The sequence below is a fragment of the Schistocerca americana genome, chromosome 5 (assembly GCF_021461395.2).
Source record: "Schistocerca americana isolate TAMUIC-IGC-003095 chromosome 5, iqSchAmer2.1, whole genome shotgun sequence".
NCBI classification, from domain to species: Eukaryota; Metazoa; Arthropoda; class Insecta; order Orthoptera; family Acrididae; genus Schistocerca; species Schistocerca americana.
In genome coordinates, this window is record NC_060123.1 from 589,799,626 (window position 1) to 589,819,672 (window position 20,047).

The 20,047-nt window shown below is 46.1% G+C and overlaps 1 long non-coding RNA gene and 1 other non-coding gene across 2 annotated transcripts in view; both read right to left on the reverse strand.

Annotated features, from left to right (window-relative positions):
* The window catches only part of LOC124616782, a 166,049-nt gene that overhangs the window by 22,116 nt on the left and 123,886 nt on the right, over positions 1–20,047 (reverse strand). The window lies entirely within an intron of this gene.
* Positions 17,131–17,204, reverse strand: Trnat-ugu. Its single transcript has one exon. It is a non-coding gene; the product is annotated as a tRNA-Thr (tRNA).

The following is a 20,047-nucleotide window of genomic DNA, read 5'->3' on the forward strand; positions in this document are numbered from 1 at the left end:
TAAGAGCTTCGACACCACAAGACGATTACCTGTGTAAGTCATTTTCATATTCGCCTTGATCATTTGAAGACCTTACTGCACGGTAAACGGCGGCATCATCTGCAAACAGTGTAAGAGGGCTGGTCAAACTTTTATATCGTTAATACGGATTAAGAACAGGAGAAGCCTGTAACGGTTCCTTCGGAATCTCTAGATACATCGTTGGTTTTGCTAAACGACTTTCCGTCATTTACTACGAGCTGTGATCTTTCTGACAGAAAATCTCGAATTGTGTCACACAATTGACACGACACTCCATAGGCAGGCAATTTCATTAGAAGCTGCTTGTGAGAAACGGTGTCAAAAGCCTTCCGGAAATGTAGAACTGTGGAGTCAACTTGAGATGTTATGTCAATACCATAAATTACTTCGTCCGAATAAAGAGCCACTTGGGTTTCACAAGATCTATATTTTCTGAAATCGTGATGGTTATTTGTCAGTAGATCGTTTTATTCGAGATCCCTCATAATGATGGAATATAGTGTATGTTCCACAATCGTTCTACGAATCTGCGTTGATGATGTGGTTCTATAAATCAGATTACTTCTCTCTTGTGTACTGGTGCGACATGCGGAACTTTCCAGTGGAAACAGAGGCTTTGTCGGTAAATTTGATTGATGAAATCGTGCTGGGATAGCAGCGGAGCCTTGCAGCAACGTTTCAGCGGGTCTCCTACGCGTCACCTTCAGGCGAAGTGTCGGGTTCTTTTACGGCCGGCCGACCGCAGACCGCTCTGGCCAGGACTGTTATGCGCCGCGAGAAAAGTGTGCGGTCTGGCGGCTTTAAAGGATCGCACGCCGCACGAAGCCCGCACTGCGCACGGCTGACATCCCGAGAAGATTTCATCGATCTGGGAGCTGCAAGCGGCTATCACGCACAGGGTGTCCGGAGCAATGACTCGGAGGCAAAGTCAAAAAATGAAATGTTAGAACACGTATTTCTTGCTCCCCTGCGTCGGCACTGCCGTCAACAATAACGAAACTGATTATTTAACACACCGAATCATACTGGATTTGTTTGTTAATAAGCTGAATAACTAAAGCCTCAAACGTAGAAATCGAATAGTTTAATTTCAAGTAACAATTTCTCACTAGGGACTGAGGAAGTTCGTGGTCAAGACATAATAAAGTTATTAAAACTTTAAGTGGTGTCCGTGCCTGCAGTCCAAGGCGCGAAATCACTATTTGAACTAGTTACAGACATTGAAATTAGAAATTTATCTGTTCGGCAATTATCATTATTTTTCTTTAATACTTGCGAGTATTGCTTGTTTACAGTTTTCAATGAAATACTCAAGTAGATGTAATGTTTCCACACATCGAACTCAGAGGCAGTGTTTCTACCGCTGGATAATCGTAAAGTAAGTCACTTTTAATGATTAAAAAATTTATGACAATATACAGGGTGATTCAAAAAGAATACCACAACTTTAGGAATTTAAAACTCTGCAACGACAAAAGGCAGAGCTAAGCACTATCTGTCGGCGAATTAAGGGAGCTATAAAGTTTCATTTAGTTGTACATTTGTTCGCTTGAGGCGCTGTTGCCTAGGCGTCAGCGTCAGTTGATGCTAAGATGGCGACCGCTCAACAGAAAGCTTTTTGTGTTATTGAGTACGGCAGAAGTGAATCGACGACAGTTGTTCAGCGTGCATTTCGAACGAAGTATGGTGTTAAACCTCCTGATAGGTGGTGTATTAAACGTTGGTATAAACAGTTTACAGAGAATGGGTGTTTGTGCAAAGGGAAAAGTTCTGGACGGCCGAGAACGAGTGATGAAAGCCTCCAAGATGCCCTGATCTTACCCCCTGCGATTTTTTCTTATGGGGGTATGTTAAGGATATGGTGTTTCGGCCACTTCTCCCAGCCACCATTGATGATTTGAAACGAGAAATAACAGCAGCTATCCAAACTGTTACGCCTGATATGCTACAGAGAGTGTGGAACGAGTTGGAGTATCGGGTTGATATTGCTTGAGTGTCTGGAGGGGGCCATATTGAACATCTCTGAACTTGTTTTTGAGTGAAAAAAAAACCTTTTTAAATACTCTTTGTAATGATGTATAACAGAAGATTATATTATGTTTCTTTCATTAAATACACATTTTTAAAGTTGTGGTATTCTTTTTGAATCACCCTGTATTATGTGCTGGACGTTAGCATAAAAGTTCTACCAGTTCCTGTATATTTAATCAAAAAACGGTACTGTATAGCGATTAATTAACTGACATGGAAAGAATCGGAATTCGACACTGCCTGTTAAAGCAATGCAGCAGAACGACTTCATTCCAATCAAAGTAAACAATTTTATTTCAGTCATTAATGAAATAGAAACTTATTTACATAGATCCAAAGATAATTCCGTTTCGCACAAGGAGAACACCACTTCTAGGGTGTCGGCAAGAAGAACGGACTGGGGCAGAAATGATATGATAGAGTTTCAAGTCTCGTCGACGTCTGAATTGTTATGGCTGGATCACTAGGTCAGCTGGACAGGGCAGTTTGTGCTGGTGCCACTGGGAGAACCATCGCAGCTTTCGGATGAAGTGAATGATGAGAACCATAAGGAACCTGGAATAGGATGGTTCCCGTAGAGGACGCTGACTGTGGTTTTGGAAGAGCACGCTGTCGACACACTCGAGTGCAAACTGAGTGTTTTACGAGTACTTGTCTGTATTGGTAGACTTCACTACAGAGGTGAGCGATCGTGCTGGTACACTCTGTTTCCAAACATCATTGATACTGACTAAATGCCTGGATATTCAGAAAAAAGGAGCAGACTTCAAGAATTTACCTCTCAAAAATTACAAACGATAGAACACAACTGCAACACTCTTAGACAGAGAAAAAGCAGGCCGCGTAGACGTTCAAAGCCGCAGAGGCGCTGTTGCTTGTTTACAGGACAATGGCGATGCAACAGGAACGATCGTTTGAGCGCTCAAATTATCTCAATTGAGAGTCCATTTTTATTGGGCAGCGTGCATTTAGCCGGCAGTTCTACAAAGAGCCGTATCGTCATAAACAAGTTTATGAGTGACACTGAAATTTCGTAGAAGACACTTGCTACTGCAGAGGGAAACGTATGGGCCGTCCATGCTCATCGAGTAGAAACCAACGGTATGAAGAGTTCTAAAACAAAGTCTGCATGAGAAACAGTGCAAACTGCGCTGATTGTAAGTATTGCATCCTGATGACCCCAACAAGAAAGTTACGAATTTTGCACTACAATTCTAGAGGACACGAAAAATAAAACAATTTTACTGAACGATATTTTTTCTGATAAATCCATATTCCATATTTCTGGTGCAGTTGATTGCCATATTAGGTTTTTGGCGATCGGGAATCCTATGGAAGACTCGTCGAAAATTAACGCCTTCTGTGCCACTCCTGTAAACAAGTGATGCGGACCATTTTTTTTAATTGAAATCAGTATCACAGGAATCTGGCATCTCGACATGCTAGAAACCTAACTGTTTCAAGTACTTCAAAGTCGCTTCACGTAACTTTATCTTCGTGCAAGGTGAAGCCCCGTCTCACTTTTCCAACCGCGTCCGACGTTGCCAAAACGCCGGACTGGGTGGACGAGCGGTTCTAGGCGCTACAGTCTGGAACCGCGCGATCGCTACGGTCCCAGGTTCGAATCCTGCCTCCGTCATGGATGTGTGTGATGTCCTTAGGTCAGTTAGGTTTAAGTAGTTCTAAGTTCTAGGGGACTGATGACCTCAGAAGTTAAGTCCCATAGTGCTCAGAGCCATCTGAACCTTTTTTTTTTTTTTGTTGGCAAAACGTTGGATTGAAAGAGGACGACGGCCGATATGGCCGAGCGGTTCTAGGCGCCTCAGTCTGGAACCGCGCGACCGCTACGGCCGCAGGTTCGAATCCTGCCTCCGGCATGGATGTGTGTTATGTCCTTAGGTTAGTTAGGTTTAAGTAGTTCTGAGTTCTAGGGGACTGACGACCTCAGATGTTAAGTCCCATAGTGCTCAGAGCCATTTGAACCAACTAGAAAGAGGACGAGCAGAAGTTCAGTTGTATCGTCGGTGACCTCCAAGGTCAGCAGGGCATACATAAAAGCACGCCTCTTTGTCCCATCTTTGCTTACTACACTTCAAGATGTGCGGCTTGGAATTGTTGACGCAGTTAGTCAGATAACTGGACATCAACTTTATAGCGGCAGATGAGCTACGCTTTTAATGTTCAGCGTAACGTCTGTTGTTGACATAGAGTGCCTTAATCTTTCTGTGTTAAGTAACGTTGGAATTTTGCTTCTCCCCTTGTACAGTTAGTGAGAAATAAATTTTGTGAAATCTGCTCCTTCTTTATGGGTAATTCCGTGTACAAGGTATAGTTGCAATTCAGGTGAACAGATGTACTGGATAACAAAGACGTTTCATACTGACTACCAGACGCAGTAGTAAATTGTGTTGGAAATCTTGAGTTATTTTGTCAGCCTTTGGCGTGCCAACAGAACTTTCTTCTGTTCAGCTGAGTGAGAGAACGTCGTCAGTTCTTTCTTGTCTAACTTCTCAGGTTCCTGCTCCATTAAATCGCCACAATGGCGCTGCTGCTTTTCGACTTTGTTCAAACGTTGACCGTCTTTTCTTCTGTTCTCTGCAGTCACTTCTTTTATGTAGCTCAGTGTCAGCCTTTCTAAAGTTTCCAACGGAAGTTTTTTGATATTTCTTGCTAATATTATCTGCTTACGTTCCAAAGCTCCGCGATAGGAATTAGCTCGCAAAGGTACGGAGGAAACTTGAGATTAGAAAATCCTGTAAAATTCTGTCCACAGTTTACGCAGACATGGGTCTGTTTCGGTTAAAAAATTACCAAGTCTTCTGTCACTGAGACAATGTGTTTCGCAGCACAACGCTTGCCTTGCAAGAAGCAGACGTTGGACTGCCGCGGCAACCGCTTAACGTATTTTGTGTTGTTCATCTCTTCAGCACTCCGGAATAGCTGCGCGAGGCTTTCTGCTTCTCCTCACTGTGGAAGTCAAGAACAATGGCTACCACCTTTGAACAGATAGAACGCATTATGTGCTGCTTTCTCTGTGGAAATCACTATTCTTGTTACATAACGAAGAACGAAAGAAGATGGCAAATATTCTGCAGTGCACGGGAACAACATTCGGTCAGGTAGCGGCGAGTTGCATGTGTGTAGCCGGCAACGACATGTCGCACGAGTACTACACACAAAAAACTGCTACGAAGAGAATGGCTAAAACAACTGTACGTAGTTATGAATCACGTGTAAGTAGCCCTTAATTGTTTCCAACGTCACTCGGTAGGAAACAGGACTGTTTTTGTAATATTTACCACGTTTGTAGAAACAGTCTACTCATGCAAGCAGTAACTTAAGATCATGTTTTCTCAAGCTATAGTACAACAGGAAGTCAATTGTGGATATTATGAACCGCAAGGTGTCCCAGTGTGGATTTATTTAAAACGTAACATGTTCAGGGAAGATAAAATCCCATTATGAAGTTCTATAAAGAAGGAAAAGATGAATCATTATTTCGCATTGTTCCATATACCTATAAATGTGTCCAAGCCGTATTACGTACTTTAAAAATCACTACATTAGAGATAATCGAAAATATTCAAGCTGCAAACATGCATTGCCAGACATAAAAAAGACTCTCCGTTTTTCGTGTAACATGGTATAACGATAGTAATTAGTGGTGGCGCTTGACACTATCACAGAAATCACTGCCATTTACCTGTCACCCTGCTGGATATACATCAGTGTCAACCGAGGATGTAGCTTTGAACATCTGTATGTTTATGTTATAGCAAAAGTTAACACCATTCAATTACGCCTGTGTTCCAATGCTCTGGATATAATGAGGCGTGAAAAAGAGTGTCATAATATTCATTGTATCATCCTACATACGTAATTCTTGGCAACTAATTGAATCCTTACGATTAATTTTTTACCTATATTCCAAAATTTGCTCACTACATATGTTACAAATTACAAACTAGTAACATAAAAATTTTATTACTACTGAAGAACATTAGGTATGGTGGCTTGAATCATAATAACATCGCTAAAATGGGTCCAGAAATGACTCGGATACTTCTGTTTTCTCGTTTGATTCGTTACCTCTAGATTGTGTTTGAACTAAATGACACATTTGGACAAATGGCGCGTGATTAAAAAATGGCTCTGAGCGCTATGGGACTTGACATCTGAGGTCATCAGTCCCCTAGAACTTAGAACTCCTTAAACCTAACTAACCTAAGGACATCACACACATCCATGCCCGAGGCAGGATTCGAACCTGCGACCGTAGCGGTCGCGCGGTTCCAGACTGAAGCGCCTAGAACCGGTTTTTTTATTTTTTCTTTTTTTTCCGTTTTTTATTTTTTTTGTTATTTCTGTTTTATATATATAAAGAAAATTACCTCTTCCACTTCAGGCGTTGGCGCCTATCACCCATACTACCCCCAAAAACCTATCTAACCTAAAAACAAAAACAAAGCTAGTGCCACCGCCACTTTCATCCTAAAGCTAACTAGCACGGTCGTGCGAGACCACTTCAGGTTCCGCCCACGAACAAAAATACCTCTTAACATTCTATTAAAAAGAAGAAAAGGATAAAGAAAGGGGTACAATACTTTATTATATTTTATTTGTTGCTCATTTTGTTCATATGTATTTATTTTTAATTCTTTTTTTGTCCTATTTTTCTTCTTCCTCGGGGAGTGTCCACAGCAGCCAGACGGCGGAATGTCCTGGTCTTCTCGTTCAGCGAGGGTGAAACACCCTATAATTACCGTTGATGTCTGTCATCAGTCCATCATGTGCAATCTCTCAGTCTCTTCCCACGCCTGGTTTTAATGATGAAATGAAAATGATCGTTTGGCGTCCTTGCGGGGCAGGTCTGGCCGCCTTGGTGCAGGTCTTATTACATTCGACGCCACATTGGGCGACCTGCGCGCCGGATGGGGATGAAATAACGAAAAAGACAGCACAACACCCAGTCCCTGAGCGGAGAAAATCTCCGACCCAGCCGGGAATCGAACCTGGGCCCGTAGGACGTCTCGGCCACATCGGCCGGCCGGTGATACTCTCTAGTGATGTAGTAACTTACGAGTTCTTAACAAGATTCTGGACACTAGCAGAATACGGCGGAAAAAAGCAGAAGTGTGGTATACTCACGGTGGAGACCGCAATGTGTGTTACCTGAGACAAGTTTCTCTGCCGTAGAAGTGATGTTGGGACAGCAATTACGTTCCGCAGAGGCGCAAGCTGTCTCCGCATACACGATGGCGGCCGCAGATAACACGTGCTACGATCGCGCTTTATTTTCGCTGCGGGACAATAGGCCATTGTGCGCTCGAGGCGCAGTTATTACTGTCCCCGCCGCCAGCGGACCGACACTCTATATTTACTCCCCAAAACAGGAAATAAGGCGAGTCGCGGAGCGTCACGCTCCTGGCTGTTGCCGATCTAGACAGGCCTGCGTTCTTGTGACCGCCGCGCGGCGTACGGGCCGTCGAGATGACTTCATTCGTGTCGAGAACAATCAGTACTCAGTGACGTACAGTGTACAATGCCTTCCTGCCATTCCTGTCGGCTGTGTTCGTCTCTGTACTCAGTCCTCTGACTGAGGTGCTGCCAGGTAGCAGCTCTCGAGATCCACATTTCGCAGCTCGCAATCAGGCACGATTCGCACAGAGTGCGATAACACGAGGGGCGTTTGAAAAGTCCGTGCAAAGTCCGGGAAATCGCACTCGTGCAAGCAGTAACTTAAGATCATGTTTTCTCAAGCTATAGTACAACAGGAAGTCAATTGTGGATATTATGAACCGCAAGGTGTCCCAGTGTGGATTTATTTAAAACGTAACATGTTCAGGGAAGATAAAATCCCATTATGAAGTTCTATAAAGAAGGAAAAGATGAATGATTATTTCGCATTGTTCCATATACCTATAAATGTGTCCAAGCCGTATTACGTACTTTAAAAATCACTACATTAGAGATAATCGAAAATATTCAAGCTGCAAACATGCATTGCCAGACATAAAAAAGACTCTCCGTTTTTCGTGTAACATGGTACAACGATAGTAATTAGTGGTGGTAGTGTGGTGTCACCGCCAGACACCACACTTGCTAGGTGGTAGCTTAAATCGGCCGCGGTCCATTTAGTACATGTCGGACCCGCGTGTCGCCACTGTGTGATCGCAGACCGAGCGCCACCACAAGGCAGGTCTCGAGATACGGGATAGCTCTCGCCCCAGTTGTACGACGACTTTGCTAGCGACTACACTGACGAAGCCTTTCTCTCATTTGCCGAGACACTGTTAGAATAGCCTTCAGCTAAGTCCATGGCTACGACCTAGCAAGGCGCCATTAACCGTATCTGAAGAGAGTCTTATTTGTATTATCAACAGCGATGTACCACAGCATGGAATAAAGTTAAGTATTCGAGGAGCTGCATACTTTTCTTGTTAGAATTCAATACTTATCCTGTTCCAGAATTCACGCCCGTCAACGTTAGATTTCGGCCTCCTCTCTCTACAAGGTGTTGGCACATTTACCAACACATCAGGTAGCTTTCTACAAACGTGGTAAATATTACATAAACAGTCCTGTTTCCTACCAAGTGACGTTGGAAACAATTAAGGGCTACTTACACGTGATTCATAACTACGTACAGTTGTTTTAGCCATTCTCTTCGTAGCAGTTTTTTGTGTGTAGTACTCGTGCGACACGTCGTTGCCGGCTACACACACGCAACTCGCCGCTACCTGACCGAATGTTGTTCCCGTGCACTGCAGAATATTTGCCATCTTCTTTCGTTCTTCGTTATGTAACAAGAATAGTGATTTCCACAGAAATAGCAGCACATAATGCGTTCTATCTGTTCAAAAGTGGTAGCCAATGTTCTTGACTTCGACAGTGAGGAGAAGCAGAAAGCCTCGCGCAGCTATTCCGGAGTGCTGAAGAGATGAACAACACAAAATATGTTAAGCGGTTGCCGCGACAGTCCAACGTCTGCTTCTCATAAGGCAAGCGTTGTGCTGCGAAACACATTGTCTCAGTGACAGAAGACTTGGTAATTTTTTAACCGAAACAGACCCATGTCTGCGTAAACTGTGGACAGAGCAAATTCCAATCGCGGAGCTTTGGAACGTAAGCAGATAATATTAGCAAGAAATATCAAAAAACTTCCGTTGGAAACTTTAGTCCGGGAAATGGCACCACCGGTGCGTATCGATGTCATGTTTCGTTAGTAGCATCTTTGGAAAGAACGTACACCAAGTTTCAGCCATATTGGTCTATTTATTTGTGTTTGGCATTCGTGTAAATCAAGGAATTCGAGTGATTGTCAAAAAATCGACGAAAAAGAATTTCGTGTGGTGATTAAACATTACTTTATGAAAGGCAAAACGCCTCAGGAGACTAAAGAGAATTTTGAAAAACATTACGGTGACGGCACCTTCGCCGGCCGGTGTGGCCGAGCGGTTCTAGGCGCTACAGTCAGGAACCGCGCGACCGCTACGGTCGCAGGTTCGAATCCTGCCTCAGGCATGGATGTGTGTGATGTCCTTAGGTTAGACAGGTTTAAGTAGTTCTAAGTTCTAGGGAACTGATGACCTCAGAAGTTAAGTCCCATAGTACTCAGAGCCATTTGAACCATTTGAACTGCTCCTTCGATTAGAACAGTTCATAAGACTGTTCAAAATTTTCGGAGTGGCGATATGGGCACAAGGGATGCTGAACGTGCTGGATGCCCTGTGGAGGTTACCACTCCAGAAACCATTGATAAAATCCATCATATGGTGAGTGATGACAGAAGAGTTAAGGTGCGTGGGATTGATAGTGCTGTGGGCATCTCGAATGAACGGGTACATAATATTTTGCATAAACATTTTGACATCAGAAAGGTATCCGCAAGATGGGTTCCGCGATTGCTCACGCTTGACCAAAAACGGAATCGTGTGAAGTGTTGCAAGGATAGTTTGCAGCTGTTCAGGAAGAATCCACAGGACTTACAGCGTCGTTTCGTTACTGTGGGTGAAGCATGGATACATTATTATATTCCTGAGACCAGACAACAATCTAAACCATGGGTTACCAAGGGAGAATCTGCACCAAAAAAGCCGGCCGCGGTGGACTCGCGGTTCTAGGCGCGCAGTCTGGAACCGTGCGACTGCTACGGTCGCAGGTTCGAATCCTGCTTCGGGCATGGTTGTGTGTGATGTCCTTAGGTTAGTTAGGTTTAAGTAGTTCTAAGTTCTAGGGGACTGATGACCACAGCAGTTGAGTCCCATAGTGCTCAGAGCCATTTGAACCATTTTTTTGCACCAAAAAAGGCGAAGAGCATTCCTTCGGCCGGAAAGGTTCTGGCGACATCTTTTGGGATTCGCAAGGGATAATCCTCATCGACTATCTGGAAAAGGGTAAAACTATTACAGGTGCATATTAATCATCGTTACTGGACGTTTGAAAACCAAGCTGCATCCTTCACGACAATGCACCCGCACACACCTCAGCATTGTGGTCGCAGAATTAATGGAAATATGATTTAACTCGTTTCACATCCCCCCTATTCTCCAGACTTGGCTCTCTCGGACTACAATCTGTTCCCCAATATGAAGAAGTGGGTGGCGGGACAAAGATTTTATTTAAACGAGGAGGTGATTGCAGCAACTAGTAGCTATTTTGCAGACTTGGACAATTCCTATTATTCGGAAGGGATCTACAAATTAAAACAGCGTTGGACGAAGTGTATAAGTCTAAAAGGAGACTATGTCCAAAAATAAAAAAAGGTTTACCCCAAACACGTAAGTAGTTTTTATTTTTGCGCGGACTTTTCAAGCGCTCCTCGTACAAACTGTGTCTGGCAAGTTAGGCGAGTGGTCCCATGTACCAAAAATCGACAAGCGCCCGTAACCGTGCAATCACTGCGACCGAGTATGATAGTGTGAGAAACCTGTCACTCGAAAATGGAGCGCAAAATGCAGCAACGCTTTAATACGAAATTTTGTGTCAAATTAGGGAAAATGGCGACGGAGACTTATGGAATGTGAATGTAAGTGTCCGGTGTTGAAGCATTGAGTAAAAAGTGTGTTTACGAGTGGTTTAAACGCTACAGAGGCAGAAAAGTTGTCGATGCTGAGCCGCGTCCGGATTGACCGTCAACATGCACAGTCCCATCGAACGAGTGTGACGGATGGTTGCGGATGATCGGCGGCTGTCTTTGATAGCAGGTACTAGGGGGTCAGCAGAGACAGTTTAAACACTATTATTGACAAACATTTGAAAAGGCGGAAGACTTATGCTCAGTTTGTAACGCACAGACTGGCAGACGAGCAGAAGCAAACTCGGACGGAAACGTTACGAGATTCTGTCGACATATCTGATCAGAACACGCAGTCTTTGGAAACCGTCATTACAGGAGACGAGACTTGGCGCTATCAGTACTATCCGGAAACTGAGCGACAGTCAATTTCGTGGTGTTAATCATCTGCCCCGCCTCCCAAAAAAAAGTCAACTAACAAAATCCAAAATTTGGACGATGTCGATATTGCCTTTTTCGACAAGTTTTTTAACATGTTTTTTGCTCGAGTATCACGTCGTTTTTGGAAACCCAGAATCTACTTTGTAGGAATCAACATGGATTCCGGAAACAGCGATCGTGTGAGACCCAAGTCGCTTTATTTGTTTATGAGACGCAGAAAGTATTAGATACAGGATCCCTAATACATGCTATTTTCCTTGGCTTCCGGAAGGCGTTCGATACAGTTCCGTACTGTCGCCTGATAAACAAAGTAAGAGCCTACGGAATATCAGACTAGCTGTGTGGCTGGATTGAAGAGTTTTTAGCAAACAGAACACAGCATGTTGTTATCAATGGAGAGACGTCTACAGACGTTAAAGTAACCTCTGGCGTGCCACAGGGGAGTGTTATGGGACCATTGCTTTTCACAATATATATAAATGACCTAGTAGACAAGGTCGGAAGTTCCATGCGGCTTTTCGCGGATGATGCTGTAGTATACAGAGAAGTTGCAGAATTAGAAAATTGTAGCGAAATGCAGGAAGATCGGCAGCGGATAGGCACTTGGTGCAGGGAGTGGCAACTGACCCTTAACATACACAAATGTAATGTATTGCGAATACATAGAAAGAAGGGTCCTTTATTGTATGATTATATGATAGCGGAATAAACACTGAATTAATTGTTAATAAGGCGGCTACCAGGTTGAGATTCATTGGGAGAGTCCTTAGAGAATGTAGTCCATCAACAAAGGAGGTGGCTTACAAAACACTCGTTCGACTTATACTTGAGTATTGCTCATCAGTGTGGGATCCGTACCAGGTTGGGCTGACGGAGGAGATAGAGAAGATCCAAAGAAGAGCGGCGCGTTTCGTCACAGGGTTATTTGGTAACCGTGATAGCGTTACGGACATGTTTGGCAAACTCAAGTGGCAGACTCTGCAAGAGAGGCGCTCTGCATCGCGGTGTAGCTTGCTGTCCAGGTTTCGAGAGGGTGCGTTTCTGGATGAGGTATCGAATATATTGCTTCCCCCTACTTATACCCTCCCGAGGAGATCACGAATGTAAAATTAGAGAGATTCGAGCGCGTACGGAGGCTTTCAGACAGTCCTTCTTCCCGTGAACCATACGCGACTGGAACAGAAAAGGGAGGTAATGACAGTGGCACGTAAAGTGCCCTCCGCCACACACCGTTGGGTGGCTTGCGGAGTATAAATGTAGATGTAGATGTAGAAAGGGCTAGATCCGTGACGGATTTCTACTTGAGGGTCAAACTATTGACGCGAAAGTATACGAAGGAGTTTTGAAACAGCTGCTGCAACGCACCTGGCTGGTTCTGCCGGAACTGTACCGGAGTGGAGCCAGAACGAGCCTCCACACGCTGCGGTTCGCGTATTCAGCTTGAAGTGGGACACACTTGCAGATAGACGACGCGCTAAACAGAAGGGGCTGCTCACTAAATTCCGAAATCCAATGTTCACCGAGCATATATTATTACCACCAACTTTCAAATCGCGTAATGATCATCATTCAAAGATAAGGGAAATAAGAGCTCGTACTGAGGCGTGCAGACAGTCGTTTTTCCCTCGTGCGATCCACGAGTGGAACAGAGGGGGGGGGGGGGGGGGGGGGGGGAATACGACTTTCGCGCGAGTTGTGTCCTCCGCCACACACCGCTTGGTGGCTAGCGGAGCTCACAGGGTGTTACAAAAAGGGAAGGCCAAACTTTCGGGAAACATTCCTCACACACAAATAAAGAAAAGATGTTATGTGGACATCTGTCCGGAAACGCTTAATTTCCATGTTAGAGCTCATTTTAGTTTCGTCAGTATGCACTGTACTTCCTCGATTCACCGCCAGTTGGCCGAATTGAAGGAAGGTAATGTTGACTTAGGTGCTTGTGTTGCCATGCGACTCATTGCTCTACAGTATTAGCATCAAGCACATCAGTACGTAGCATCAACAGGTTAGTGTTCATCACGAACGTGGTTTTGCAGTCAGTGCAATGTTTACAAATGCGGAGTTGGCATATGCCCATTTGATGTATGGATTAGCACGGGGCAATAGCCGTGGCGCGGTACGTTTGTATCGAGACAGATTTCCAGAACGAAAGTGTCCCGGCAGGATGACGTTCGAAGCAATTGATCGGCGTCTTGGGGAGCACGGAACATTCCAGCCTATGACTCGCGACTGGGGAAGACCTAGAACGACGAGGACACCTGCAATGGACGAGGCAATTCTTCGTGCGTATGACGATAACCCTAATGTCAGCGTCAGAGAAGTTGCTGCTGTACAAGGTAACGTTGACCACGTCACTGTATGGAGAGTGCTACGGGAGAACCACTTGTTTCCGTACCATGTACAGCGTGTGCAGGCACTATCAGCAGCTGATTGGCCTCCACGGGTACACTTCTGCGAATGGTTCATCCAACAATGTGACAATCCTCATTTCGGTGCAAATGTTCTCTTTACGGATGAGGCTTCATTCCAACGTGATCAAATTGTAAATTTTCACAATCAACATTTGTGGGCTGACGAGAATGCGCACGTAATTGTGCAATCACGTCATCAACACAGATTTTCTGTGAACGTTTGGGCAGGCATTGTTGGTGATGTCTTGATTGGGCCCCATGTTCTTCCACCTACGCTCAATGGAGCACGTTATGATGATTTCATGCGGGATACTCTACCTGTGCTGCTAGAACAGGTGCCTTTACAAGTACGACACAACATGTGGTTAATGCACGATGGAGCTCGTGCACTTCAGTCGAAGTGTTCGTACGCTTCTCAGCAACAGATTCGGTGACCGATGGATTGCTAGAGGCGGACCAATTCCATAGCCTCCACGCTCTCCTGACCTCAACCCTCTTGACTTTCGTTTATGGGGGCATTGAAAGTTCTTGTCTACGCAACGCCGGTACCAAATGTAGAGACTCTTCGTGCTCGTATTGTGGACGGCTGTGATACAATATGCCATTCTCCAGGGCTGCATCAGCGCATCAGGGATTCCATGCGACGGAGGGTGGATGTATCCTCGCTAACGGAGGACATTTTGAACATTTCCTGTAACAAAGTGTTTGAAGTCACGCTGGTACGTTCTGTTGCTGTGTGTTTCCATTCCATCATTAATGTGATTTGAAGAGAAGTAATAAAATGAGCTCTAACATGGAAAGTAAGCGTTTCCGGACACATGTCCACATAACATATTTTCTTTCTTTGTGACCGAGCGAGGTGGCGCAGTGGTTAGACACTGGACTCGCATTCGGGAGGACGACGGTTCAATCCCGCGTCCGGCCATCCTGATTTAGGTTTTCCGTGATTTCCCTAAATCACTCCAGGCAAATGCCGGGATGGTTCCTCTGAAAGGGCACGGCCGACTTCCTTCCCCATCCTTCCCTAATCCGGTGAGACCGATGACCACGCTGTCTGGTCTCCTTCCCCAAAACCAACCAACCAACCTTTCTTTGTGTGTGAGGAATGTTTTCTGAAAGTTTGGCCGTACCTTTTTGTAACACCCTGTATAAGACAAGTGTCTGGCGCAGTTGTTAGATCGGTTACTGCTGCTGCAATGGCACGTAATTAAGATTTCAGAGAGTTTGAACGTGGCGTTATAGTCGGCGCACGAGCGATGGGATACAGCATCTCTGAGGTAGCGATGAAGTGGGGATTTTCCTGTACTACCATTTCACGAGTGTGCCGTGAACATCAGGAATGCAGTAAAATATGAAATATCCGACATCGCTGCGGCCGGGAAACGGAAACAACGACGGCTGAAACAGAATCGTCCAGCATGACAGAAGTGCAACCCTTCGGGGCAAATTGCTGAAGATTTCAATGCTGGGCCATCAACAAGTGTCATCGTGTGAACCATTGAAAGAAACATAATCAATCTGGGCTTTCGGAGCCAAAGGACCACTGCATGGCACAAAGCTTTCCTCCTCGCCGGGGCCCCTCAACACTGATATTGGACTGCTGATGACTGCAAACATATTGCCTGGTCGGACAAGCCTCGTTCCAAATTACATCGAGCGGATGGACGTTTACAGGTGGGGAGACCATGAATCTAAGGACCCTGCACGTTAACAGGGGTCTGTCCAAACTGGTGGAGGCTCTGTAATGGTGTGGGGGCATGCGCAGTTGGAGTGATACGGGACTCCACCCCGTCCGGTCTTATTTCTCAGTGCTGCTGCTGTAACTACAAACTAGCTCTAACAGGCTTCCAGGCCGAAGAACAGAAGGAGTTATTCAGAAGATACGATTTTAAGTAAGTACTACCTGTCAGACAAACTATGTTGTTGGGTAAATGGTCAAAAAAATCTGTTGATACATATTGAACTCCTTGTGAGTTACTGACAGTTTGAGTGAAGAAGGTGATTTTTTTCCCTTCTTGTGCTGTACACATGACTATCGCTATTCTTCTCCTCCCTGTATTGAAATCTAAAATCGTATTCGCTCCTGCCGCCCAAACACACCGTTTACTCATTGGGTAACGTGAGGCGACTGGAATGCAGACAAGTAATTCCGTGATGACAGAGCTCGCTTGTTCCCGAAGCTATAAAGGCTGTCCCATTCGTAATAAGCTCAAATAACACAAAAGAGAAGAAGAAACAAAGAGGCACGCTTAGCACCTTAATTTCTTTGCCAAATTACTGTGAAACTGTTTCATTGCCCCAAATTTTTATTTAAATTGCTAAAATCTTGCAGCTTAACAGAAATAGCGTCCCAGAAAAGAAAATTGTAGTCTACGCAGGCGAGTAGCAGCGTGGTCTCTTCTGCGCAGCAATACTCCGGACGAATATATTCTCTGAGTGGCCGAAAAATGCATGCACGCTAACGGCGGCACGTCACCCGAGCATGCCGTTCTCTTTGGCAGTTCGGACGGCAGGCTTTCGCACGGTGCACCATAATTACTCACAGTTATGACAGGCACTCCCTGCAGTTTTTAATTAGCGCCTCAGACGGCTATCTCGTAAAGTGAAAGGGGTCCTTCCTGTTCCCTCTATACTTTTATAACTATCCTGCCCAGCGTGCCACATCTCGACCCGGGCGCTAATTACCGTAGTGCGGAAGCGAGCGCGCTGCGGTTGCACAAAGTAATCACTCGCCATAAGGGCTCCCGTTTCAGCAGGAAATCTAACAAGCTCGAGTTTTCCCCAGACTGAGCTCTGATAATACCGGAAAAACGACATTTTAGAAGGGCAACCACAGAGACAACCCTTACTCTGACTGTGACAACGTTATTGTATGAGGTGCCAATGACACGTTGTCAGGTATGGGTGGCAGGAGACGAGCTGTGACGACGGGTCACGAGTCCGGTTCGGATAGGCCAGTCGGTAGAGCACTTGCCACACTGTTTTAGTCTTCGTCTCAGCGTTTGTCCCGCCTAGTACGGGGTGCGCTGTACTCGAGATCTGGCACGTTTCTTGTATTTGGCTCTCCCTGTCAGAGCAGTCGTCAGTTATCTGAGGCGAGGAAATCTACGTGTCTGTTATGGTCGTATTTCAACTGAAATTACAATGAAATGAACACCCTTAGCTGCTTACAGGCATTGACATACGTCAACGAGGACAGATGAAAATGTGTGCCCCGACCGGGACTCGAACCCGGGATCTCCTGCTTACATGGCAGACGCTCTATCCATCTGAGCCACCGAGGACACAGAGGATAATGCAACTGCAGGGATTTAACTCTCGCACGCCTCCCGCGAGAGGGAGAGAATGTGGGCTCACCGGCCACTTGACCATCTTCTTCTGTGCGAATGCACAAACAGTGCCCGAACTCTTACGGGAATCGGCAACGCGCCACGAGTAATGAGTATAATGGGCGGGGGCACTACGAAGGTATTGCGGGACAATACGTTGAGAATGCGGGTTTCGCGGGAGACGTGCCCGAGATAATTCCCTGCAGTCGCGCTATCCTCTGTGTCCTCGGTGGCTCAGATGGATAGAGCGTATGCCATGTAAGCAGGAGATCCCGGGTTCGAGTCCGGGTCGGAGCAAAAATTTTATCTGACCCCGTTGACGTATGTCAACGCCTGTAAGCAGCTAAGGGTGTTCATTTCATTGTAATTTCATTCTAAAGAGCTGCATGGTCACCGATGGTATCTGTTCTTTCGGACATGTCCGAAAGAACAGATACCATCTTAGTATATACGTACACTCCTGGAAATGGAAAAAAGAACACATTGACACCGGTGTGTCAGACCCACCATACTTGCTCCGGACACTGCGAGAGGGCTGTACAAGCAATGATCACACGCACGGCACAGCGGACACACCAGGAACCGCGGTGTTGGCCGTCGAATGGCGCTAGCTGCGCAGCATTTGTGCACGGCCGCCGTCAGTGTCAGCCAGTTTGCCGTGGCATACGGAGCTCCATCGCAGTCTTTAACACTGGTAGCATGCCGCGACAGCGTGGACGTGAACCGTATGTGCAGTTGACGGACTTTGAGCGAGGGCGTATAATGGGCATGCGGGAGGCCGGGTGGACGTACCGCCGAATTGCTCAACACGTGGGGCGTGAGGTCTCCACAGTACATCGATGTTGTCGCCAGTGGTCGGCGGAAGGTGCACGTGCCTGTCAACCAGGGACCGGACCGCAGCGACGCACGGATGCACGCCAAGACCGTAGGATCCTACGCAGTGCCGTAGGGGACCGCACCGCCACTTCCCAGCAAATTAGGGACACTGTTGCCCCTGGGGTATCGGCGAGGACCATTCGCAACCGTCTCCATGAAGCTGGGCTACGGTCCCGCACACCGTTAGGCCGTCTTCCGCTCACGCCCCAACATCGTGCAGCCCGCCTCCAGTGGTGTCGCGACAGGCGTGAATGGAGGGACGAATGGAGACGTGTCGTCTTCAGCGATGAGAGTCGCTTCTGCCTTGGTGCCAATGATGGTCGTATGAGAGTTTGGCGCCGTGCAGGTGAGCGCCACAATCAGGACTGCATACGACCGAGGCACACAGGGCCAACACCCGGCATCATGGTGTGGGGAGCGATCTCCTACACTGGCCGTACACCACTGGTGATCGTCGAGGGGACACTGAATAGTGCACGGTACATCCAAACCGTCATCGAACCCATCGTTCTACCATTCCTAGACCGGCAAGGGAACTTGCTGTTCCAACAGGACAATGCACGTCCGCATGTATTCCGTGCCACCCAACGTGCTCTAGAAGGTGTAAGTCAACTACCCTTGCCAGAAAGATCTCCGGATCTGTCCCCCATTGAGCATGTTTGGGACTGGATGAAGCGTCGTCTCACGCGGTCTGCACGTCCAGCACGAACGCTGGTCCAACTGAGGCGCCAGGTGGAAATGGCATGGCAAGCCGTTCCACAGGACTACATCCAGCATCTCTACGATCGTCTCCATGGGAGAATAGCAGCCCGCATTGCTGCGAAAGGTGGATATACACTGTACTAGTGCCGACATTGTGCATGCTCTGTTGCCTGTGTCTATGTGCCTGTGGTTCTGTCAGTGTGATCATGTGATGTATCTGACCCCAGGAATGTGTCAATAAAGTTTCCCCTTCCTGGGACAATGAATTCACGGTGTTCTTATTTCAATTTCCAGGAGTGTATTTTAACTGTTTGTGTATCGCAACCTCAGATGTGGCAGTTCGGAAATAGCACAGCATTTGCCTAAAAGAGCATATGAAACGTCCCGAAAATCACACGCTGGCCCGCCGCGGTCCTTAACGCATCGCGAACCCCTGCCTTCCCTCCTGCCCTGTCTTGAAAGTTAGCGCGCTGGGCGCTACGCTATACGAGCAAGTCCGTAGCTCAGTAAGGCTTCTCTCTTCCATAATATAATCTTTAACATTTCGGAAGGCAGTACAGGTTTTTAATTGCACCAGAGGATGATTACTGTTTGAGACTACGACGTAGTTTTATACCTGCGTCATTCGTTTTACGAGTGAAGTAATTCTGTCGATATCTTGTGTTATTACAGCTATTTTGTACTGAAACTCTCCATGAGTGTACCTTCGAACGACGCAAATATTTAAAAAAATTCTGAGATAGGGACAAAGGCATGATTACTGTTTTTTCGGACATTAGTAGGGAATGAAAGAAGAGAGGCTAGCAACAAATATTCCTGTCTGGAAAAAGATGTCAACGATAGCCTGGATCACAGAACTGGATGGAAACAATATCGTTGTTGTGGTCTTCAGTCCTGAGACTGGTTTGATGCAGCTCTCCATGCTACTCTGTCAAATGGCTCCGAGCACTATGCGACTTAACGTCTGAGGTCATCAGTTGCCTAGAACTTACAACTAACTAAACCTAACTAACCTAAGGACGTCACAGACATCCAAGCCCGAGGCAGGATTCGAACCTGCGACCGTATGCTACTCTATCCTGTGCAAGCTTCTCATTTCCCAGTACTTACTGTAAGCTTCATCCTTCTGAATCCGCTTAGTGTAGTCACCTCTTGGTCTCCCTCTACGATTTTTATCCTCTTCGCTGCCCTCGAATGCTAAATTTGTGATCCCTTGATGC